The sequence below is a fragment of the Puntigrus tetrazona genome, chromosome 17 (assembly GCF_018831695.1).
Source record: "Puntigrus tetrazona isolate hp1 chromosome 17, ASM1883169v1, whole genome shotgun sequence".
NCBI classification, from domain to species: Eukaryota; Metazoa; Chordata; class Actinopteri; order Cypriniformes; family Cyprinidae; genus Puntigrus; species Puntigrus tetrazona.
In genome coordinates this window covers 4,104,657-4,129,907 of record NC_056715.1, presented here as the reverse complement: position 1 = coordinate 4,129,907, position 25,251 = coordinate 4,104,657, and the positions used below count along the sequence as shown (strand labels likewise).

At 37.2% G+C, this 25,251-nt stretch overlaps 1 long non-coding RNA gene across 1 annotated transcript in view; it reads left to right on the top strand.

Moving 5' to 3' along the window:
* LOC122362258 overlaps positions 1-25,251 on the top strand; it is a 119,571-nt gene that overhangs the window by 1,360 nt on the left and 92,960 nt on the right. The gene's annotated exons all lie outside the window — the stretch shown is intronic.

Sequence of the window (25,251 nt, the reverse complement as noted above, 5' to 3'; positions counted from 1 at the left end):
ATCTATCTATCTATCTATCTATATTAAATTTTATTCGTTGCAGAAATCTTATTATTAATATTGTTATTAAATTATTATTATTATTTTAGCATTTTTTTTATTGCAATAATATACAACACTGGACAACCAGTCCACCAAAGCAGACCCACTGTTGCGTTTGTAAAATCCATATATTGTCCTGTCATTTTAACAACTGTGATTATTAATGTGGCTCAGCTTGTGGTTCAATAATAATCTTTTGTAATTTTTTTTGGCAGTGATATGAAGGCGGGAGCTGGTCAGGCTATCAGGCAAGGTGCCATCATTGATATGATTGCTAATACCTTGTATTACAGCACTGAAGACAGGAAGTGCTTTGATGGATCACAGAAGCAGCTGAAGCAGTGCTTCTTCTGAGGGCCTGTTTGAACCCGATACCCTTTTGTAATCTTCAGAGACAGTGAAAGAGAAGGAAGTAGTTTGATGTGGTTCACCAATTCTCGGAGAGGTTGTCTTTTTTAAAACGTCCGTTAGAGGGCGCTGTCGGCCCTCGTAAAACAGCAGAACTGTAGCACAACATCCCTGACAATTAGAATGGGCTGGAACTGCAGTGTTGCTATTGATTTCCTTACCGCAGCATCTAGAAAATATTGTGTGGATTTTTATTTCTTTTTTTACAATATATGGAGTTTCTGTCTCGTGTATGGCTGTGGATGCTGCAATTTGAGTCTTCGAGTTCATACGGTCAGGCTAGAATGCTATCAGGAAAAGCCTATTAAGCATACACCTGGCATCGTAATTTGTTTTTAACAGATAATGGTGCTGTTATAACAAGCCTTCTGCCTTAGTCTCCATAGCGTGAAAGGATGATATTTTCTCCTCAGAGTCATGTGAAACACTTGAAATAATTTGTTTCTGAAAAGACGAGAGATTTGTAATGATCTTCACCTTTCAATCCTTAAAAAGAAGAAAGCTCGATAATGCTAGTCTGGCTGAATGAGATTGCACTCGTTGTCATCTTTCCCAGTCTGAACGTTAGAGCTCCCTGCCAATGCAGTTGAACTGGGAAGCGTTCCAAGCGGAGTGATTTTAATTGGACACCGGTTCAGTAGTCGACATACTAGCTGATGTGGGCAGCAGAGTGAAAGGAAAGGGCCGAGGCTCATAGTTTAGGTTCTGATGGGAGCTGCTAACTGTCTGCCGCCTCTTCGAAGCTAGTAGCCTCTTAGGAGAACTTTAACAGGGATCACTGAGGTCTTGAGTAAAGCTCTTTAAAACACAGACGCGTAATAAAGCCTATCTAGTGGAACACATCAGCTCTTCCTTTTTGATTCTGACCTCGGCGGCCACAAAAAAACCTCTAAAGGGCCCCCGGTTTATAATTTCTGACAGCTGCAACAGTGGCAAAATGCACCAGGCCTGCTTCCAGCTCGCTTTTTTCTTGGTTCAGGCACCTCACCACTTCTCTCAAATTGCAGTCATCCCTCCACATGCTTGTTCAGGTGTGTGTCCTTCCCTTCTGTCCTTGTAAACATCACTGGGGTGCCACATTCAGGCCAAAAGTGTTCGGTGTCACACATGGCTGTCTCCTGTGTTGTTTGCAGACAGGCCCATTATGAGGCTTGATTGTGCATAATGGAACAGGTAGCTGTTACACTGTTAAAGCACTTGGCTTTGCTTCAGACCAGGGTCGCGTTACGGTTCGCGTGCATAATTTATCTGCGATTCAAGGTCAAAAGCTACTTCAATGGTGTGACAACTAACATACCATACGTGAAGTGGGTTTAATGTTTCCCGTTCCGGAAGTTGAGCGCGGAGGATTGTTTTCCAAAATTGTTGCTCTTAATATTATTTTGTGTGAAATCAGCAGTTCCTGGTTTGGAAGAGGAAATGGGGAGAAATAGATTACGGTGTAATGGTTGCTTATAATGGGGCTTAATTCTTCGCCTGATAATGTAGCAAAAGGATTAACTCAATGATGGTACAGTAGGCTGTATTAAAACACATGACTCATATTGCATAATCCTTTTATTCAGTATCGCATATTCTGTCTTCATAAAAGCATTTAGATATTCTTGAATCGGCATGCAAACAGTCTCATCCCCTGCTGAAGTGATTTATTAAACTGGGGGTTTTCTGTCATTTCTGATTAAAACGCTTTTGAAATTCACAGAATAAAAAGAATGCTGAATATTTTATTTTGAAGAGTATTTTGAAATGTTATATCTGAAGATGAAAAAGCCTCTAAGTGCAATCTGAAAATGTTCTTCTTATATGAGCATTTTTATCAGGCTCCTATGTGCAGGTTCAGTAATTTCATTTTAATGGCAATGAATAGGTTCTTTGTAATAGCCATTAAACTGAAATAACTGAACATAAATATAGGAGCCTCAGAAAAAATGTTAATTTAAGAAAACATTTAGATGGCACTTATGATGAAATCTTAAATTGTTGTCCATATAAATACAGTATTAACATGTCTTTTATTGATGTTTATTAAAATAAAATATTTATTTTAAAATAATTTTATGCTCAGCAAGTATGCATTTATTTACAGTAAATATATATACAGTAAAAACAGTAATATTGCGAAATACTGTTAAAGTGTCATATGATTCTTCAAAAAATAATATTAATATCAATATATCTTAATATTTTGTGGCAAAACAAAATACATGAGTAATGCATTTTCTTTTCAGGATTCAGGAAGCTTAAAAGAATTGTAACATTAAACGTTTTGTAACATTTGTAAACATTAAAGTTTAACACTGTAGATCACTTTAATGTGTCCTAAATGAATAAAGTATTAATTTCTTTTTTAAAGCACATATTTGGTAGCAGGTATACAGTATATACAAAAAAATATATATAATTGAACAAATAAATTGCTTTAAAAAACTGAAACCGAACACCCAAGATTGTTGTGTCTTTTTGAGTTGCAGTTCACTCTGTTCATCTTCCAGTCGTTCCAATTCCATTAATATTCCAATTTGACCAGTGGGGCATTCAATTCACATTCATACTAATGGATTGAAACAAAGGCAATTCTTAAATTCAGAATTTTGCCCAGCTCTATTATACCCAGCTCGCACTGGATTGTATCTGACGCGCTTTTATTTGTGGTTGATGTGACTAAAAGATTACAACACGACCACGTCTCTGATGCAGCCAGTAAAGAGAGCGAAGACTTTGAAGGGATCTTGACTTGTCGTCTTTTCCCATCTGCTGCGCCAAGGTGCTGCAGGCAAATTAGAAAACCCTTACCTCTCTGTATAGACTTTCTATACAGCCATTCAAATGAGATTCTTAATGAGATCGTAGGGAAGGTTTGGTTGCTGAAAGGATGTGTGGAGAGGTTATGTATACTAATTACGGAATCATTACGGTAGAAATAATTACACAAAGCTATAAGATATTTAACATACATAGCTTGCAAGGATGTGTTGGGAACACAGAATTGTTTGCCAGTAAACTGTTTGCTTCAGTAATTTCTATTGCTCCACAGATGGGATCAAACAATTAGCATAAATGTCAGTGCAGCAGGTGAGCAGGTGTTTTTCCGTCACTGTGCTGTGTGTTTAAGACCTCCTATGGTTATGTACAGCTCTCAGGTGGCAGATTATTCTTAAGTGTTTTAAAAGCTGCTAAATGCTGCTGTTGTGTTTTTAACCATATTTATTAGACACTTAAAATGCCCATTTTATCAAGAACGCACAGAACGCTTACTAATGCAGCATGTGTATCCACCATATGTCTGAATGTTGATGTTTTAATAGTATCTGTCTGAGAGTTCAAGTAGCTTAATTAATTCTGCACCTCTATCCATCAGCATTTATTTCATCAATATAGCCAAAAAGGGTCTGTGCTATAGCTATATTTTTTCATTTTCTGCAACAGTGTGAGAATGTTTTGCTAAATGGTTGCTAGCATGTTTAGAGTTGTTAGCTAAGAGACTATTACATTGATTTGGATGATGATAGTTGCTTACTAGTCTAGTCAAAGTCAATATTGTATTGATATTATGGTCTCTAGATACAGCTCTAGTCTGCCAGATAAAAGTCTTACGACTTTGTAAAGTGATAGTGCAGTTCGCTATTACAAAGCTGCAGGTGTTATTCATATCTTTAAAAGAAATAAGCCATAAATGCTCTTCAATGTTAAGTCGAGTTTTTGTTCAGGCCAGTTATGACTGCAACAAGCAATAGGGCAGTTTATCGATCTGCTTTTTTGTAAAACCCCTTTGGTCAGAAAACTGCATTTTTGGTAACTGTGCTTTAAATACCTTCTGATTCACTATGGTTGTCTTTTTAAGCAGCAGTTTTGCACTCAACAACTGCTTGTTGCTAGCTGGTCTGGGGTGCATTTCCCAAAACCAATCTTAACTAATTACGGTCGCAAGTTTGAGCCCTGTTTGTAACGACATTAAGAAATTGTGGCCATATTTGTTTTGTAAAAAAGGCACCCCTGGTTAGACTATGTTCAGATTTCTTAAAATAAGTCAGCATGAAAAGAACGTCTATGAAAGATTTATACATAATGCATTTCCTTTTAGATTTAGATTTTGACCTCATAATCCTTAATCATAATAATATTAACTTATGGTTGTAACCTACATTTTCAGTTATGCAAGACAAGATCTATCGCTACTTGCATTTCATCGCATCTGCGTATGAGCAATAGCAATAAATGTCACTTGCAGCCGTAGTAAAGAAAAATTAGTTTTATGTGTCTCAGACAGTGTGTGGCATGCATCAGTTAACGTGTCACATTGCTAATTTGTTTTTCATGATTGAACTACTTCACGTGAAACCGTTGCACAGTTTGCTTGAGGCTTGATCTTGATTAGCATTTTTCTATCAGGATAGAGAGGTAACCCTTTTAAGCTTGTTTACCTGCCTCTGTTTCGGATGCATGCCGTGTGCAAATGTGATTCTGGGAAAGTTATACATACACAAGGGCGTCTTTATGACATCAGACACTACAATACTCGCGAGTTCCGCTTTCCAAACCACATTCACCGGGAACGGCTACGCAGGCTGTGCCGCGTGCTACCAGATACGCTGTACACTTGATACATTATTGAGCCTCTTTCTAGAAATGGGGTCTGCATAATGCATGATGTAGTAATAAATACCACACTTCAATAAACTACAGCTTCCTTGCTGAAGAGACACTCTAGACTGTGGAGAATGGAGTCATTTTGTTTGGTGAAAGGGAACGAGAGGTGACGATTGGGGAAAGAGCGGGGCGAGGAGCGAGGCAGCACGTGAATGAGTGGACAGATTGGGGAGTGAGGCACTGACACAAAGATTTGAGTGCATTTCAGAATGGCAAAAGCCCCCTGCTGGTGAGAGATGCTTCGAAATTGTAATTGGTGCTGGAGGGGGTGTTGAAAGTCTTTGCGAGCTCGCTGCCAGTGGAACCCAAGCACCAGAGGTAATACATCATCATGTCTCTCGCTTGGGTAGCAGAGCTTATGCGTGTAAGAGCCTTTCGCCCGACGTCCCTTTTGACCACATTTAGATCCGTCCCTTTGGCCAAACCTGCACTCACTTAAGTCCGACTTCATCCTCCTGGACAAGATTGCAGAACTTTTACGTATACCACAAAATCACAACTCAATTTCACTCTTAACGAGTTTGTTTGACGCTGCTTTTCGTCACGGTGCACGGTCGAGATTTATGAAATGGCTCGTGTAGGTGTGGAAGTTGCTGACACTGAGGTTTCGTGTACAGAAGCTAAATCAGAGATGTTTTAGGACTTTTTCTGTCAGGACACCTTGTCACCCAGAGACGCAATAAATGTCCTGCTTTAGGAAAGAAGGAACTAAGTTGTCTTCCTTTTTAAGCACCTTTTATGTTCTCACCTTACCTTGACCACATACTGTGGCGGTCTGATTTGCTGATGGTGGGCTCTTTGGTGGCACCAGATACACATTCATCACATTGCAGAAGCTCTCCTTTGTGATTTCGCAAACTGACTATTCTGTTTTTCTAAGAATTCCCTTGCTGGAGGACTCCACTAATCATAGGAATCTACATCCTCGTATTGTGTTTATCTGCTTTGGTATTTCTCCAGCCTCCTGACAGACAGCAACACACTAAGCTTTGAGCGTCACATTCATATTTCTTGTGGGTAATGATTTCCCTCTTTTGGGAAGGTATACATTTGTTTTCCTGTTTGAACCCCCTTTATGTGCTTACCTTGCCTTGACCACATACTGCGCCGGTCTGATTTGCTGATGTTGGAGTCTTCGGTGGCCACAGATGCACATTTATCACATTGCAGATGCTGTCCTCGGCCGGTTAGCAAACCGACTGTTATGTTGTCCTGTGCTGGAGAACTCCACAAATCAAGGGATTCTTTACCTCAGACTTGTGTTTTATGGTATTGCGAAAGCCAAGACAGCTAAATACACCAAATTTCAAGATCCATGTTCATTATTCCTGTGGGTAATGTTGTTTTTGTGTTTAACTTACCTTGACCACATACTGTGATGATTTGCTGATACTGGACTGTTTGTTGGTCCTAGATGCACATTCATCACCTTGCAGATCTCTCCTGTGCCTATTCTGCAGAACTCTCCAAATCAAAGCAAACTTTAACCCCTGACTTGTGTTCATCCGCTTTGGTTTTTCACCAGCCAGATAGACTGCAAAGTACACCAAACTCCATGCGCCATTTTAACCTCGGCTTGCAGTTAATGCAAAATCGGCTTCAATTGATTTTCTTTCCTTCTGATAGCAGACCTTGAATACACCTGGTTGTCAGACTCAACTAACAATAGTCAAATGACTGGAAAGACAGCGCAAGGGCTATAATCGATGTATTACACTTCTGTGCCTGCACAGCTGAAAGCCTGTTACAAGCAAACAATGACGCTCTGAGGGAAACGCTCGGGCTGTCAAAAGTGAACTGTCAAGCTAGTTGTCCTCAGGAGCGTAGCCATAACAGTTCTGCCAAGTCTAATCCTGTTTGTGTTTACCTGTTATACAGCCAAGTGTGCAGCTGCTGTCTGATTGCGCTAATAGCCTCACAGAACGACTGCGTAGCCTGAGAGACCGAAGGAGAATGAGAGAGTGATTGTGTTCGAGGGGGAGGCAGAGGTTTTAGAGGTAGGAAGAGAAAGCAGATCAAATCCTGTTCGCTTAAAGCCTCCGCACACGTTCTTACATTCGGTCCACCGTGCGCTGTTAAAAATCGATCGTCTACCTGATTCCAGCCCTACAAATCCGCCTAAAATGAATTCCTTTTGTCATTCTCAGAGTTGCCATTTTGTGTTGAAAAGAGATGAAGAAAATAATTGCTCACATATAGGGGTTTTCAGTGGGAGTTTTGACCGTAATGTGCTTGAAACGAAAGGTTTAATGGAAACTAATGGCCTTGATATGCCTCCCCATCGTTTTATTGCATTTGTCGCTACGGTATGTGAAAAGTAACTGTATGGGACCATTTTCAAAGAAACAGGCACATTGTTCTCCCCATGATGGTTGGGTTGGTTAGTTGAGAAGATAATGCGTTGGCTTGAACTGTGTTCTGTTGAGGAGTCAAAAATGTGTCATGTTTTTAAGATTTTTTGAATTGATCAAAACTGGTGTGTCATATATATATATATATATATATATATATATATATATATATATATATATATATATATTAGTAATTAGTTTACATTATATTTTAAATAGTATTATAATAATAGTTGCTTTTTATTGATTACCTGATTACATACAGTATATTGATTATATACAGCAGTAAATTATTCAGAATTTCTTGATTCTCCTTAGTTGTTTTTCATCTTTTACATTTTTCTTTCTAAAAACATGACATACAGATAAAAATAAACATATAAATATGATTCATTTGCATTTTTATTTGTTTTTTTAATATTTTTTTTTTTTTTTGTTTTACATTTAAATCTTAGATTTAATGAATTAAAATGAGATTTTCACTAAACTGACAAACCCCCTGCAGTTCCTTCACAAACCTGAATTTGGGAAATTTTGACATAATGTAATAACAAATGGAATATATTTTCTTTGTATTTTAATATCAGTATGTACAATATTAACCTATATTTACAATAATGTGATAAACGTTAAAAGTAATTAAATGTACTCTGATTGTACCCGGATTACGTTACTAACAACAATTTTTGTGATTTGCAACCAGATTACAATTTGTAGGAAATCTACCCAGCTCGTGCAACATAATTTGAATTCTCTGCAAGTATGGTCCCTTTAAGGGGGTTATTTTTGTTTAAGTGGGTCATCTCTTCAAGGATGAGCTTCAAATTGGACCAGACTTTATGCTGGAAGTCAACCGTCTAATGTACGTATACATCTTTTTTTTTTATTGCACTTTGTTGCAATTTATCTAATTTTGTTATAATTACACAATCCAGATGTTTAATCAGATGGTTACTTGTAAAATCTCTGCGGTTGCCCACCAGCCAAAATTATCTGAGTAAATGAGATCCACTAAGATTAATTAACCATCTTTATCACAGCTGATTCAGTATGCAATCTGAATTGCAGGTGTGCATGGGTACAAATGCAGAGCATCAGCAGTTTTTGTAGACCTCTGCTTTGATGTTCTTAGCAATTGGATTCGGTTGCCACAGTATTCGCGTGATAATCATGTGGTTGAAGTGTCTGCAAAGTTGCCAGATCTTGCATGAAGTAATATTGGTTGTAATTGGGCATATACATTTTCAGATAGCTCTTCCTGAAACGTTTCTCAAACCTGCTTAACTGAGTTTGTGTTGGCTGCTGTTTCCTCTCTTGGTTATGGAGCAGGGTTTTATTAGATTTTCCCCTCATAAGGTCCTCACCAGTGCAGCGTTAGATTTAAAACCTTTCTCTGAGTGTCTCCAAAGACCTAACTGGAGGAGAATATGTCGATGGAAATGCTCAGTGCTGCCGCTGAACACAAAATAAAGGATGTACTCTTACAATCTTTTTTGGCAGTGTATTCAAAGTCCCTCTGGCAGGTCAGTTCACTCTGTGGCTAGATTGGTAACACCTTCAGGCAACTGTTTTGTATGTAGGTTTGGTCATGCAAGTGCATCTATATACTCGAATGGAGAAAGATGGAAATCTATAAATATGTTTGTCGAGGTTGTGTTTCATTAACCTATCAAACTGAGCTCAAGTGATGTCACATGCACATTCAGTACAATTTCCTCACACCAAATCTCGCATTTGTTCTCAATATCAATACAAAATACTGGTATATTTTCAATTGGTGATATTTTTTTGTAAGCCTTAAACAGGTGGACCTCTGTGGGACATTTAATTCTGAGGTGGGTTTTATTTCTCCTAAGACGAAAAATTATTAGAACCTTAAATCTGTGATGCAGTTTTTTCTTTGCTTCTCTCCAACCTTGCTGGGTTAAATCATCCTTTTCCCAGCGTGAACAGAGCCATGCACTCCATAGATATCTGGTTAACCTGAAGAAACACTGGCCTCTCTGTTTACCCAACGATAACAATTTTATTTACAAAGATAGCCGGGGTAATATTGAGCCGTTGCATGGGTGCTCTATTGGATTTAAAACACCCAGACTGACACTAGTGGACTCTCAATAATAGATTTGAATATGGCAATGCTATGGATTTTTGGTGCTTGGTAGTTTCATGGTAGCCTTTTAAGGTATCATAATACTGTAGCAATTATTTATTCAGTACCATGCATATTTTAAAATACCTTCTGATTATTTATTTATTTGTATTTTTTGGTAACGGCCACTTACACAGACTATGACAGACAAAATTAGCTATTACTCAAGTTAAATATTTATTGATGGTTACGTAAGAAAGCATATTCATCACTGCCAGTGCAGTCTGTAACGACCCTCATCCATTAACTTCTTCAGGGTGTAGTTTCCTACATTGATTTAGAATATTATTATTCAAATGTAATCTGAGCCGACTCAGTTTAGAGGTAATTCTACCACATGGGGGCAGAAGAACATTAATTAATAGTTTATGTATGCTTGTGATGATGGTGAAGAGCTTTTTTATTTTCATTCTCCGAGATCCAGTTTTCCAAAGAAGGGAAACCTCTATGTTTAGCATTATGGCATATTGTACAATGGACATCATTAATTAACAAATATTTTTATAAAAGAATAAAATAAATTTTGCTTATTTAATTTAACAGAAAATACCCTAAAAATATGACATTTTAGTTTTAGTGACTTATTATTTTTTTTTTAAATGTGTATGAGTCTAGACTATGCAATTGTTATTTAATTAGGGTTGTGCCGAATGTATGTGTTCAAAATTGAAGCAATAGATGCATTTTATATGATATAATTTCTCATATATCTTTTCATTTACAGTTAATTTACCACATCATGGAGCCTCTTTTGCATAACAAACAGTTTATATATGTTTACCTTTAATATATATTAATCTGGCAGCATCTGTTGAAGCGCTTCAGGAGGTACAAGATACCAATCTTAAGAGTTGTGATTTTTGCTGGTGGCGTTTCGTGCATGTGAACAAAACATGACAGGCAGCTTTAGCTTCTGCTAAGAAGATGTTTATCTATGTGCGAAGTTGACAGCAACTACAATTTTTGCTCACGTCCTGTTGTCACGGACGATATGTGTTTTACACGTATGTAAAGTGACGTGGTACCATTTATAAGAATTGCCGACAGGGAGATCCATCAGGCCGCATGACATGATGGAAACAGAAAGGTGTCACGGTCCATTTACAGAGTGTGAGTCAGGGATGTAAAGGCTGTGAGTGTTCTTGAACGAGAATCCAGTTACCGGTACAAGCTAATCATGTTGTCTTCCATTGATTTTTATTGCAGGTTGTTATGTTTTTTTTTGTATATAAGGACCAATTCTCACTATTAACTTTAGTTGCTTGTTAGGATATTATTAACATATTGGCTGGTTTTAGTATTTATAAAGCGCATATTCTGCATGACCATATTTTACATCCATAATCATACCCTTAATTTTTTTTTTCTACATTTGTAGTTAATGGTTTGTTAATAGTGAGAATTGGTGCTTAAAAATAAATTGGGACCAGGACTTTAATATGTGTGTATATAATATATATGCCTTTTAATTAATGTGAAAAGACTGATAAAGCTTACCTCTTCATAACCAGCAGCTCAATTCAGTATTGTTCATCCTTGAAGTATTATTTTCATTGCACAGACAGTATAATTCTTGAAAGTTTTTTTTTTTTTTTTTGTTAAATGGCTTTGATTCTGGTCTGTGCTGATGTTCTGGGTATACTGATGCTGAGGTGACTCCAGTAGCTGACTTTTCGTGTCATCTGAGTCCCCGAGCTTCATCTTGGCCTCCAGCTGTGCTGACGGGGGCCTGTGGTTAAAAGCCTGGCCTGCCAGCGCTGAATAATGAATAGGTAATACGGCGAGCTTCCTGTCAGTGAACACCTGTGTTGAGCCTGGGTGATGCCACCCTGTCACTCTGAGCAAGATGTCTGCTGGCCGGTATGATTTACTTTTACACTTACGGTTGTAGGATAGAAGTGGCAGTGTGTATTTGTGTGTGAGCAGGACACAAACGTTTGACCACAACTGCCAACCTCCTGCTGGCTGAACAAGTGGCAAATGGTTCACCATAACATCATATGTCTTAAGTTTATTTCATTTAGACTTTTAGTAACACATACAATTAGGGAACACTGTTCGCTATTAATTAAGTTATGTTATTAATTACCCTCATGGTGTTGAAAAAAAACAAAAACAGATATATATCCCGATGCGCTTGGTCCAATTTTAAACAAATTTTGATTTTGGTCGAATTTGAGGTTTTCAGAAAATGAGTTAATTAAACCCTCTTCTAGTGATTTGAACATTCTTTGAAAGGAGCAGATTTTTCTCTGTTCACTTCCGGATGACTGCTGCCGCCGCTTCTGACAACGAGTAGGTTTACTGTTGCAAAGCGCTGCATTCCAGCTTTGTGAATATTTATATCAAATTATCCATGACACGAGTCAAAACTAGTCAAATTTTTAAACCCATGCTGAGGAAAACAAAAGAATCACACCGCTGACTGACATTTGCAAAGCTAGTGCGCGGTCTCCCTATAAAGTATATTATTGCGAAATATGGCTTGCCAAGATTTACACAAACATGTTGTCTTGCATAAACGTTTAGTTAATGATTGGGGGAAAGTGGATATCGGATCCATGCGTTATGTCTTAATTGGCTATCTGTCTCAGTTTTAATTAAACATTGGATTCTTCAGAAAACTTAAATGATATATTTTTCAGAATCAAATTATATATGAAAGACTGTTCATTCCTACTCATTTTGCAAGCAAGGTTCCCACACACGACTTAGTTCATCTCGATCTAACAAACTTAGTTATAAGTGACGTTCTCTATGGTGCACGGTGAATCTCTTATTTGCATCCCAATGAGATTATTGAATTAAATTGTTTATCTGGAAATAAAGACAGTTTTGGTTTAAAATAAAATAAATGATATAATCATACAAGTAATACATAGTAATAATTAGTATTTTAATTCTATATTTTTTACATTTACATTTAATTTCTATATTTTTTTTTATTATACATTTTTGAGTGTAATGAATGATCTTAACTTGCTTGTTTTTAATTTATTTAAATTTATTTATATTTCTTTTTTATTAGTTTTATTTAGATTTGTTCATGTATTCTTATTAAAATAATGTTTTGAGTTTAAATAAATACAATTTGTATTACAATTAGCGGTCTTAAACTTTTGAACAGCACTGTACTTGAAACAAAAAAAGTGTCAAAGTGCATTAAATTCGTCATTACGTGACCAAAACTAGACTTTTAAACGCTTGTTGTTTTTTCTTTAGCTCATGATATCATATTCCTTTTAATAGCTGAGTGTTTTTGTTCTCTGTTTTGATCAGTAAATCCTGTGTACTGTTGACTACAACGGATCCTAGCCTCCCTCTTGCATTTGGATTCCCGTTGATGTTTGTTTGCGCTCGGCTCAGCCTGTGTAAGAACATAATGGCGTCGAGAAGCTATTTAGCCACAAATGAGAGTAAAAGCACAACCAATAGTGGAATTGTTTGCCAAATGAAGCCACTGCTCTCATGTGAGAGGACATGTATATCTGTCAGGGCTTAAAGTGTTTATTCAAAACCTATTTGCGGCCTTTCAATCATAGCTCATGCAGAAGACCGTCGCTTTGAAACTCTCGGGGTTCAGCGACAGTAAAATCGAAATCCACAGGCAGCGCGACACATTACAGGAAAAAGTCGTAACGCCTGGTGGATCCGAAGCACAAGTTTGCGACTTCTATTTGATTTGTCAAGCCTCCCGTGAGGAAAAGCAGCCTACGTGATCTGTAGTCATCTATTTATCCATCTGTGGGAAGTGAGAGGTAGAATCATTAAATCCCACACTGAGGGATGTTCTAATTCCGTTCTCTCATTTACGTTGATGACTCAAATTTTGGACGGACAAATTTTACACAAGAAAGTGTGTCTGTAAATGTGGCAGTTGGGAGGCCATTAGCACAGCAGTAACAGGCCCATGCAAACAGTAGCCCCCGATTTTTCTTGTTTTAAAGAAACACAAACATTAAAGCTTGATGCTCATTTTTATGCAGTTTCACAATATCCATTAATTGAAAAGATTCCCACTGCTGTACATAAATGACTCATCTTAGATTGTAATACATGTATTTCGGTTGCAGTATTTTGCGCTGCTCGCTTGTGCAACAATCTGTGGATGCATTATTCTATTCCTAACCAGATATTTTTCATGAAAAACTAGATAAAGATGCAACACTTAAAACAAAATAAATCTACCAAAAAGGTATTTATCCATTATTAAAGGCTGAATAAATAAGCATTACAGTGATATATGGTTCGATAGGATAAAACAATATGTGACTGATATATTTCGAAATCTGGGATCTGAGAGTGCAAAAAAGCAATGCCTATTGCTATTACTAACAAAAATTAAGTTTTGATATATTTGCAGTAGGAAATTTACAAAATATAGTCATAGGACATGATCTTTACTTCATGTATTTTGAAAAATATATAATTTTGACCCATTCAAGATATTGTTGGCTATTGCTACAAATATACCGTTGCTGCTTATAACTGGTTTTGTGGTTCAGGGTCACATATTCAAATGATTTCTAAATAATCACGTGACACTAAATAATGATGCTGAAAATTCTGCTTTATTAACAGGCTATATTCAAATAGAAAAAAGTATTTCACTGTATTACTGTATTTTTGATAAAATAAAAGGCTTCTTCCGTTTTTTTGCTGTGCTTGTAACATGTTTAGAAATGAGGCCAACCGCAAAGAGACAAATTAAGGACTCACCGTGAGTACAACCAGTACCATGCACATGAGAAATGACCATTCCCAAATATGACATGAAACCCATGCACATTTATTCTGACATATTGATTGCTGAAGTGTACAGTGCTTAAACTGCCCATAATAGTCTCTGAAGGATAACTGACTCCAAAAATGTCCCTTTGTATTTGTAACTCTATTAATGAAAAATATCCCCGGTAGTGTTGAATGATATGAACTGTGTCCTCTTCTTAATGAAATAATGAGATCTCCTGAGATGCGGGAGTCCCTGCCCTACTCGTTGGCTTTGTGTCTTCGGAACAATGCAGAGCAGTTCTTGGGCATACAGTCATCGAGAACGCTATCTGATCGCCTCTTGATGGATGACTTTCTCTAGCCAAATCCTCAGGGGAGTTGAGAACATAATGTAGGCTCTGGATAGTCCATGTATCTCACTGTAGCTCATTGCTGATGGACTGAGGATAGCCAGTCACTGACCAGGTGAAAAAAAAAAGTGTATATATGTATGTGTATGTGTATATATATATATATATGTATATATATATATGTATGTATATATGTGTGTGTATATATATATATGTATACATAAATACATATATATATATATAAATGAAAAAGCATGTCCAATTAATTTAAATCTTGAAACAATTTAACAATGTTTAACAAAAATGACATTGAGGCCCAATGAAATATTTTGTTTTCCATACATTTTTCCGAAATCCTATTTTAACGGGTTTATTTCATTTTAATAATCAAACTGTGTTGTTTATTTACTTTTTTCTCAGAAAAAGTTTTTCTGATAAAGTTCATTAATAATTTGATGAATAATAGTAGTAGTATATAATAATAGTTTTCCTCAAAAGAAACTAAACTAGTCCTAGAGGTTATGTTTATACACAGAACATGAAGGATTCATAAAGAGTTTAACATTTATGGACACTAGTCCACATCACATTTTGATTTAAGTGTACTGAACTACTTCAACTTACTTCATCAATATTACCGTAAATTCTGGACTATAAGCCGCTACTTTTTTCATAGGTTTTGAATTATGCGGCTTTTACCAAGGTGCGGCTATTCTGCAGATTTTTTCCCACCGCTAGGGGCGCTCTAGCCGGAATTAGAATCAAAACTAAGACAAAATAAATGCAAAGAAGAATACGCTAGTTCCTCTTTAGCAGATATAAGTCGGTAGAAGCGGATAGAAGGGCGACAAATTACCAATCCTGTCAAACTCTATCTTTTCAAATCCTCACCCCTTCATCATGGAACCCACACGAAGAAGTTCGTATGATGCAAGTTTTAAGTTGAAGGCCATCGATCTCGCTATACAAGAAGGACACCGCGCTGCTGCTCGGAAGCTTAGCGTCAATGAGTCTATGGTGAGACGCTGGAGGAGGCAGCGGGAAGAGCAAAACTTTTTTAAATAGAGCGGATGCGGCTTGTATGCAGGTGCGGCTTGTTTATTTTTTTTTTTTTATTTTTTTTAAAATAGAGCGGATGCGGCTTATATGCACATATAGTCCAGAATTTACGCTAATTCAAATTCTGCATTATACAGTAAATTCCATTTTTATGAATGGATTACGTGATTATGTCTGCATTTTCAAATATTTCACATCATAGGGCCCTATTAAGATATTTGTATTAGTGAGCTAACAAAGTCCCTTTGTTATATCTAACAAATGTTAATTTGGTAATTAAGGAAGGCAAAAGGGTTAATGAGTAAAGTGTATCACAAATTCTGTGTAATTAAGGTTAAATGTATCTTTGTCTCTTTAAAATGAATGACTAACATTTTATGGGCCAGGCACAGATGTGTGCTCGTTAAAGATAGCATTCTTTGAGTGATTCATTTTATGATTCACACTGTTTTAATGCCAGTTGTGATCCGCCCACACGTTGCATTGCAGGTTCAGATCCTCACACCTAACGCTCGCAAAGACGCACACACACCCATCATCATGAGCAAATTACAAATCAGAAGCTGTTTTCATACTTTAGTTTCGACGAAAAAAAAAAAAAAAAACTCTTTGCAAGGAGTGGGGGCATGCTTATCAAAATATGTCAAAGTATGAGTAATTTTATTTCTGTAATGACAACTCTCGGAGGTATTGGCATGGTAATGTACGTGACAATGTTAATGTATTTGGTCTTGGCGGAATAGATCTGCTGCTCTGCTGCTGACTTGCTACTGCCAATACATCTACAACGTGCTGCTAGAATATGTAGGAAATACTGCTGCTGCACTTACGCCACATGACGTATAAATAACCCCCTATAGCATCCATGAATCGCCTCGTAGCAGATCTGTAAAGGTGGAGCTGGGGAAGGTGGAAGAGGTTTTTGAAGTGCTCTGCCAAACGGCTACAAAAAACAAAAGCCAGGTATTTGAATATTATAATCTGTGATTGAGCTAGACCTATCGGACTGCGCATGCCAGAGTTTCATGTCAGAACTTTGTATATCAATGTTACATATCAGAACACACACACACACACACACACACACACACATATATATATATATATATATATATATATATATATATATATATATATATATATATTTGTATGCATTTATGCATTCATTTTACATTTATGCATTGGGTAGATGCCTTTTTTGCATTTATATTTGCAAATATATTTGTCTATTTCTTTACAATTAAACCCACGGCATTGGTGTTGCTATCACGTCATTACATTTATAAAAAAGTCTATTGATTAGGGAAGTTTAATCATAACTTTATTGCATTCGTGCTGTAGATCCTGTTTAATTTTGTGGGTGAGTGTGATTTGAATAATAATAGGGTCAGGCATTGGACTGAATGGAAATTGTCATTGCTCTTCAGTGCATAAACTGGACAGCACTGCTAATTATGGCCTTATACCTTTTGTTGGTTATAGATCTTATGACTTCAGTTTGTGACCATATTGATTTTATCATTTTCCTCTGCTGCAGTCCCCACAAAGGGTACTTTATGAATGTGATTACATGATACTGGTACTGTAATATTGAAGACAGTCGGTGCACTAGTTGGCAAAGGCAGCTTTACACCTCTGTGAATTTTCCCATGAGTCTCCAAACAATAGAGGATGAGTAGGAGGGACAAACATTATAATGACGATGGTGCTAATCTAATTGTGCTGGCTGGCAGGAACACTATAAGAAACTGGCTCATTTTTCACAGTGTTTGCCCAGACAATGTCTGGAGTGGCTGTAGTAAACAATTCTATGACTATGACACATTTAGTGATGAGAACAGAGGCTACATTCTTTGCTTGAAGGGTATTGCCAAATGTCTTAGTTTATAGGACTATAAGAGAGCTGGGAGAATCAAGGAGGACTAGGATAACTCCACGGTTTCTTAGATCCTGCATAAGTACACAATGTGATATTCTGGACACAATTTTATCAAATCAGCTTAGCTATAAATGCCGTTTGAGTACTTTGCATATCATAAGCAAAATGTTTATTATGTATTAGCAAAACATACACTGTAAAAATGGCCGTGTTTTTAACAGAAAAAATTGTTTTAGCAAACTAAAAATGCTACAATAAAAACCTGTTTAATGGTTAACTGTAAACAGGAAAAAAAAATGTAAATTGGAGTCCCCGGAATTCCCTTTATTACATTTCATATTATTTTGGTGTTTAATGCTTGTGTGAATGACACTGTGCACCTTTTATATATGTTACTATTTAAAAGCTGCTTGTGATGTGCTTTGGTCCATCACGTGACTTTCTCATCAAGGTTATTAGTGTATTTCAATGGTACAAAACAGATTTCAGTACTTTAATAGGTTGGTATATTAACATTATATCCGTTAATGAAGTTACAGTATTTAACTGTAAACTTAAGTTAAAACCATAAAACCTAAAATGTTGTTACTGTATTACGGTAGAATTCCAACAACCACAGCCGCAATTTCTTTTTTTATTGTAAATTTTAAAGATATTTTTTTTACAGTCTAAAATCCCGGTTCTGAAGCAAAACCATTTGAGAATTATCAGCCAACTTTAATTAAAACGCTTTTTTTTTTTTTACTTTTTTTTATTAAAATGCTTTTTCTCTTTCTCTTTCTCTTTCTCTCTCTCTCTCTCTCTCTCTCTCTCTATCTCTATCTATCAAAAGGTTTTTTTTTATTTACCAAGTTTCCTTTCTTTGGAAAAGTAGATGAGAGTGGCCAGTCTTTTGGAACCGCAGTCAGGGCCACTCATTTGTTTGTGTGCCAGAGGAGAGAAAGGCATAATTTTACTCTCTCAGTGAGAAGAGGTTGCTTTTGAAGATGTGACGTGTGTGGCGGCGAGAAGCCGAGGGATGGACGCATAATGTCGAAGATGAATAAGCAAATGCGTAAATCGATGAACTCGGGCCCCAGTTCTCTTTATGAAGCTTGTCGTAAAGCCATCATTTAGGATTTGTGTCGGCATAAACAACCTGTCTTGGCTTTTTATGGGGAGGTATGGAGGAATGGAAAGCGCCTATATTGCCGAGACAATTTTGCGGATGACCTTTAGTTTAGTGGCTGTCAATTTATCCTGCTGAGTGAAAAAGCAAAAAGGGAAAAAAATGTAAGAGCAAATGTGCCCTGACAAGGCCGGTTTTCAGAGCAATCCAGAACTTGTTTAGAAATATCGGTCATTTAGCTGAAGTAGCTGTTTCAGGTTGTTGCTGATGGACTGACCTCTCTCGACTTTGCCTTTCGACACTATTCTCAGGAGGGACCAGCCACATTATTACTACAAATTTAGGCAGTCTGGATAAAACACCTAGTGTGGTTTGCAGAAGTGGGGGGGCGGAATGTCAGAGTTGCATCTATATTGTTATTTTTGCTCTCCATCAGGTTTCTTTTCAGTTTTGCTATGGCGAAATAGGCTCATTGAGAGAGTGTGCACTTGTCCCGTAGCATAGCTGATGGAGAGCCAGACATTTATGGACCCCCAGGCCACTGTTAGGCCTGGGAATTATGAAACTCATAAAACCAGCTTGACTCCGGGAGCTAGGCAGGCATAATGAAAGGAGGGCCTTGAGACAGAGAAATCACTAGTCCGAGTTTGGAAATGTCACCCAGACTTACGATATGATCAAGAGGACTGTCTCTGGGGCCCAAGGTGTCCTCTAAATTTAGCGCTCTGCATATAGAATGCCATGATAAGACAATGACCGATAGAAGCATTTAATATTTCTATACATGCTGCTACAGTTTTTGCTTAGTCATCAGAACAATTCACTTATACATTCTTATCGTTCATTCACCTTCGTGTTGTTTTGTGTGACATTCGTCCATGGATCGTACAAAGAGAGATTTGGGGACTGAAACGCAATGCAATGATATATATTTTCCATACTTTGGAGCTTCAAAAGAGATACAAAAGTGATAGCTTTGCGCGATGTACGTCAAAATACTAGATGTTATTTCCTCAAAATGCTGAGATCTACCTCAGCTAAACTTGGCTGCAATGAAAGGTTTGTTATTTTGGGTCAGATCAGTTAACAAGATCTGTTTCCGTGATTTCTTCACAGTTCAATCTGATCTGGTTCTCTGGTTCAGTTCACTGAACTCAGACTCGATGACTCAATGTTCCAGCAGTTGAAGCTCACTAGAGGGGAAGATTATCAGTGAATTTCAGTGTGTTCCTCACAAAACACTATTTTATGACTTCAGACGACTTTGAATACAGCACATAGACCTTTTACGATAATTTTATGGTATTTTGGGTCCATTATGAAGCTTGAAAGCTCTGGTCCTTGTTCATTGTAACTGCTTTGATTCAAAAAAACGACCAGCACAGTGATGAGTACCTTGAAGGTAAGGATATCCTACTGGTTTGAAACATGATGGTGAGCAAATGATCACAGACAGTGTAACTCTTCTGTAGCTGGACAGATGAATTACATTGTCCTAAATATGATATATAGCAAGAGACAATTAGATTAGCACTACTATACTAAACAGCAATATGAAATAAACACATTTATTGTTATTGTTTTGACATTTATTATTGGAGGACTGCAGTAACTACTAGACAGGATGGTTAGAAGTCAGAAAAAATTCCATTTGATAATTATACATTTTATTTTTTATTTTATTGTATATATTTATATATTGATAGAGTGAAATGTTAATATTTTAATATATTGAAATATTTTCATATAAAATATTATTTTGTTTTTAACCCAGGATATCCTTGCTAAATGAAACTTATGCCACTAGATCACACATCTTACGCTTCTTACCCTGGAGTGCCAAATGATTCTAGACCGCCACTGAAATGACTAGTGATTATTTTATGAAGACAAAATTGTGTTATGAGTATAACATTTAGCACTACAAGGTAACACCGTAGTAGAAAATCTAGTACTTTTACTGGGCTGAAGTTGGCAGGAAAGAAGTTTGCATAAGAAATGTCCAATTAAAAGATAAAAGGTTTTGTGGATTTGACTGGCGCAGAGAAAATAAATTTTATGCTTTTCATGTTGTAAGCGGAAATTGGTAACGGACAGATGGACGTTCCCATTGAAGTTGGGAAAGAGCACAGTTTTAGTGTAATTGAAGTTTTAATGACAGGTCCAGAATCTTTGATCTGGAAGCCAGACCCTTGGAAGAGCAGGCCGTGGAGATCAAGGTAAATTCGGTGGAGGGAGAGGATGCTCTGAGATCACCAATAGCAAGTGAGAACAGAAAGAATCATTAAATCACCCAGCTGTTAACAGGATGGAACAGAAATGCCATCTCCAATAACAGTCTGCCTTCTGACGCTTAACACCCATGTTTACACCTGGCCTAGCAGCAGGATGTAATGAAAGCTAAGTGTTGCGGCATATGTGTCAAACTCTGCTGTTTCCCCTGGTGTATTGTTGGAGAATAGGTTTTAAAAAACCTTCCTTCCTCTCCTGTGGACAGATAAGAAAGCAAGCAGATAGGTGGTGGCTTCCAACAGAAGATCAATTTTTAACTGATGCGCTAGTTCATCTTCAGCTTGCCATGAGAAACTGCCTGGGCATAAAGTGGGTATTGGTGAAATCTTTATGAGCATATCATTCATCTGTGATTCGATAATTAGGACCCAAGCACCCAAAGTTTTCTTCTTACTTTCCTGCCTATTCCAACTAGCAGCCCCTGGCAATCTAATTAGATTTCTAATGTTTGCTAGCTGTAACTAAACCAAATGTATTCTTGAGGCAGTGCTGCATATCAGTTATTAAATATTTGTGACGAATACCATACAGTTTGCGTGTAGCATCAAGTAATGGATTAATGTCACTATGGCAGAAAAATTCTGAAAAATTATACTGTAAATGACGTCTAGATTCATGATTGTTTGCTTGATGTATGTTTGGAAATACTATAATTAATTTTACACACCATTTTGAGTCATTGGAATTGTAATAGTTAACTGTATATAAATGCAATAACTGAAATGAAATAATAATAACAATAAAAAATATATAGATTTCTTGCCAACTTGAAATATCTTAATTTACTTGATGTAATAAAAAACAAAAAAAAAATCTGAATTCAGATTTAATGAATAATGTGTCCAGCATGCATTTATTTTTGCTTAAAGCAAACGGCTTCAGATACCGGTGCTTAAATGGTAAATGATGAGTTCCTGGAACAAAAGCATCCATTTGACAATGCAAGTATGCAGTTTGACGGGATGCAACAAAACTAAATTGCTCCCATTAAAGTCAATAAATCTGTCTACAGCTAGTTTTGTCCTCTTATGGTCCAGACATCATTTTTGATTATGGAAGCGTACCGATGCATCTCTTGCAATGTATATAATAGCTTATAACAGGTGCACTTCCCAGTCATTAATATTGCATGATTCCTTTTAAGGAATATAAAGTAGGGATTTCATTTAAATAGGTTCCAATTCAGCTTGTTGACTGCTAGACATCAGGTAAACATGACTTCATTTCTGTGGTAAACACAAGGACGCACTTGGCATTTAAGCTGTAGTAGTAGGTTTAATAGCTTCTCTAAAGTGTGATAGGTGAGTTTGATGTCCAGACTGCCATGTTTGAGGACATCTAAATGCTAAAGGCCATGTCTCTGAAGTGCTCTGCGCTGTATGATAAAAATCTCTTATTTAGATTGGATTCAGAAGAGTCATTCATGGATGAGTCATATGGCACAACGAAACCTAGCTTCAGAAATGTTATTGTACAGCCAAAGCCTATTCTGTAAGTCCAGGCTTTTTTTTTGCTGCTGTGACTTTACGCAACATTTCCAGTTTTTGCTCAAGACAAAAAGTAATATACCTCATGTTGACCTTTTCTGCCCGGCTGTTGGGGCCTTTTTCTCACAATGGTACTACATGATATTTAATGGATTTTCAGATAAATGTATGTAAATTATTAGTATTTCTAATATAGTTTTGCATTGTCTGTAATGTATACCAGTGTATGTGTGTGTGTGTGTGTATATATATATATATATATACTTACTGCTACAGAAACAATGCTGACACACAGCCCTTGGGATAGCTTCCTGTGTGACAACTTGCCTCTGCCTTCCTTCTAATAGGCATTTCTATAATAAATATCACATTTTACTGAAGCAATCATTACAGTCAAGCACTCAGGCACTCCAGTGCATTTTGAAACCACCATAAACGGGCAGAATTTTTATCATATTCTTGTTTGTTCATATCCTCCTTTGTGGTGTGTGAGAAAGTAGATCCTGGTCTTTCTGACAGATGAGATGTGTTTTCCTCGCAGACTGCCTGTGAATTTAAATACTACTGAAATTCTAGCGGTGTAGACAGACAAAGTGCCCTTTGATATAGGCTATCCACTCACTCATGTCTCATTACAAGTACTCTAGAATGCTTATTAATTCAATACCTGGACCCTTAACATGGGAAAAGGGAGCTGAGATGCTTTGAGAACCAACTCCATTACTGCATTCGACCCGTTTTTCTTCATGAAAGCGGTTTACAGGTTTGAAAAATGCATGCTTTTATTGCTGCAGAAAAGTGCATCTTTCTGTTCAAGGGAAAAAAGCAACAAAACAAAGGCTGAGTCTGAAAGAATGGCTTTTGTGTTTCTATAAAAAGACATAAGGGCGGAGAGGTTGATGACCCATTTTAGCAAGGGTTGGGTGTTGTATGTTGGATATGAGGGTACCAACGGCCCCGTGAGATAGAGGGAGGGCACTAAGATGAATTGCTGTGATAAAACCGTCTCTCTTCTTAAGGAACGCGGACGGAGAAGGAGCTTTTAAAGCCTCTGATGGTGAGGATTTTCCTCACACTAAAGAGATGGATCGCTTTGGAATGAATGGTGTTGGGAAGAGATAAGCCAGCTCGGCTTTTGATGGATATCTTTTGGCATAAAAAGGTAGAGAGGGGAGAGTTTCCAAAACCAATGTCAGTGACCTTTTAAGTCACATTAGGTCAAGAGTAAAATGATGCCGACTCGGATTCATCAGTGTGTTATGTGAGACGTCATTTTATTGCTGTAAGTCTATGTAATTGTGGTCAGTACTACAGCAGGCCAACACCAAGATGTACTTGACATTTAAGCTGTAGTAGAAGGTTTAATAGCTTCTCTAAAGTGTGATCGGTGAGTCTGATGTCCAGGCAACAGTATTTGGCAACATGTGAGTGCTAAAGGCCATGGCATTATGGGTTTTTTTTGAGGCATATCTTTCTGAAGTGTTCAGTTCAGTGTGGTGGAAATCGCTTTTCTAGAGTCAATTAGGAAAACAGGATGCAGGCCATGGATGACATGGAACTGGGGGTTGATTTATCTTTTTAATTTGTTTACACTGCACTGAATTTGTTCATGTTAACTTGTCTTTTAAGGCTACTAGTGATTAAATCTATTTGTAGAAAAAAAACAAACATACACTCACAAATTGTATATATGTGTGTGTGTGTGTGTGTATATGTATGTATATATACAATGGAAGCAATCAAAAGATGTTAATGTAGTGCACATAGCAATACACACACATCTCAGAAATAAATAATTGTTCTTTTTATGTTATTAAAATTTGAACGAATTTGTGGAATCTATCACTCAGTGTGCTGTTGCATGCTAACGCAAGTAATATACTGCACTGTTGTATGCAGTAGTTTTAATAGTGTAGTAACATGCTGTTCTGAACTGTGAAGCTAAGCACATAAAGTGCATAAAATAGCATAAGTGACAGCATTACTGTTTTGGCTTCATTGTGTATGACATTAAACGCTGCCCTGAACACTTTTGCATTTCCAGCAATCAGATTTTCTGTAAAAATCGGTTTTCATGCTTTATTTGCTGCTGAGACTACGGAGCAACTAAACAGTCCTGAAAAACTGATTTGCCATATGGCATAAAATGAAATTTGGCTGTCTGTCTGAATTACAGCCATCATGAGGTTATAATGCCGCAGAAACAAAACGCATTTAATTAGTAAAAAGTTGCTGAGGTGATTATGTCCTCAGATGAGCAGTTTAAGTGCCCTTAACTAGCCTGCCTCTATTTTAAGTCTAGTTCTTCCAAATGAGTAATGAAGCCTGTGCTGCAACTGGACATTGTGCTGTATTGTATGAGCTTCCCGTTTCCCTTTGGGGCCTCTGTGTTGTAATGGAAAGTTGCTCAGCCAGCACAAACCCAAGCCCGACTGCCTCACCTCTACGGCCAGATGCCACTGAGCCCTGGAGAAACCGCGGTCAGCATCTTGGACAGTGCATCTTCATTCTGGTGCACTTATGATTACACTGCTAAAAAATCAAGGTCGGCGATCGAAGAAGCAGAAAGGCCCACAAAATATCGACGTGGCGGTAACGCATCGTGTTATAGTGTTGTTTAAGATTGATCTAGCATTTACGTACTTTCTTTGAGTCCGTCGGTGGCAACACACACCGTCCTTCATCTGCTTTGATTGCTTTACAGCTTAATTGGCCGAGATGGGTTCTGATGGCTTTTTAAATGAA